Source organism: Orycteropus afer, unplaced genomic scaffold, assembly GCF_000298275.1.
Source record: "Orycteropus afer afer isolate SDZICR_OR568_19922 unplaced genomic scaffold, OryAfe1.0 scaffold00570, whole genome shotgun sequence".
Taxonomy (NCBI): Eukaryota; Metazoa; Chordata; class Mammalia; order Tubulidentata; family Orycteropodidae; genus Orycteropus; species Orycteropus afer.
In genome coordinates, this window is record NW_006922157.1 from 721513 (window position 1) to 722917 (window position 1405).

Below are 1405 nucleotides of genomic sequence, written 5' to 3' on the forward strand. Positions count from 1 at the left end.
AAAATACCATGGCTTGGGTTAGGCACACCTTAATCTTCAAGGAGACATCTATGCTCTTCAGCACTTGAAAAAGGAATTTTGCAGCCGATTTGCCCAATGCAATACGTCTTCTGATGTCTTGACTATTGCTTCCATTGGTGTTGATTGTAGAACCAAGTAATATGAAGTCTTTGACAACTTCAATCTCTTCTCCATTTATCTTGATAAATATGTCTTAGGTCTCCCCAACCCTCCTGTAAAGTTGAGATAACAATAAGTTCCTAGGTCATAGTGTTGTGATGATTAAATGAGTTAATATATGTAAAGTGCTTAGGACAATAGTGAACAGCCAATAAATTATTGTTGTTGCAAAGACTGTTTATACTCAATGACTCATTTGAGCCTCCCAGCAGCCCTGTGACCTAGAGGTTGTGATGGGAAGCCAGAGAAGGGGAAGGATTTACTCTGGGTCACAAGCAGGGTAGGGACTCAGACTCAGCAGGTCTCTGTGCTATTCCTTGACACCCATGTTCCTCCTCACATTGCCTATGAGCACTCAGTGAAGTCAAGCAACAGTGAGAAGGAACTTTCATTCAGGCTGAAATTCTTACTTTTGTGATGTGGCTGATGGGCCAAAGGGAATAGGTCAAAGACTTCTAAGTATGAGTCCAAATCAAAAAACCCAAACCTGATGCCATCAATGTCAATTCTGACACTTGGCAACGTTGTAGGATAGAGTAGAACTTGCCCATTGGGTTTCCAAGCATGAAACCTTTATGGAAGCTGCCTGACACATCTTTCTCCTGGCTGCTGCTTGCTTCAAACTGCCAACTTTTGGTTAATAATCAAGCACTTAACCACTGCACTGTCAGGGCTCTGTTGTCAGTGTGTCCAGAGTACTGATAATCTCTTAGGGACACAGCAACAGGGAGATAGTGTAGGTCTCGAAACCAGTGGCCCAGGCCTGCCTGGAACCCAGAGAGGAAAGATCCGCCTAGACTCCCCAGGAATCACATCCCTAAGACATGATTCCATGTAGGAATGAGAAACCAAGAGTCCATGAAAAGCAAGTGCTTGGAAAAGGCTTATGTCCTTATAGTTGTGCACTGGTGGTAAGGGTGTGGGTGGGTAAAAGTGTCATCAAAGTGGCTGATCAAGCATTGGATAGTTAGCTCAGAAGAGGGAGTAGGGTTGCAAGAGAACCTAGGAGCTCATTCTCTGACCAAAAGGATAACCCATTGCTGTTGAGTCAATTCCAAATCATAGAGATCCTATAGGACTGCCTCATAGGGTTTCCAATGCTGTAAATGTTTTTTTTTTTTTTAATTTATTGTGATTTGGGTGAAAGTTTACAGAGAAAATTCACTTTCCATACAGCAGCTCACATACTCTTTGTCTCATGACATTGACTACAATTTCCCACAAT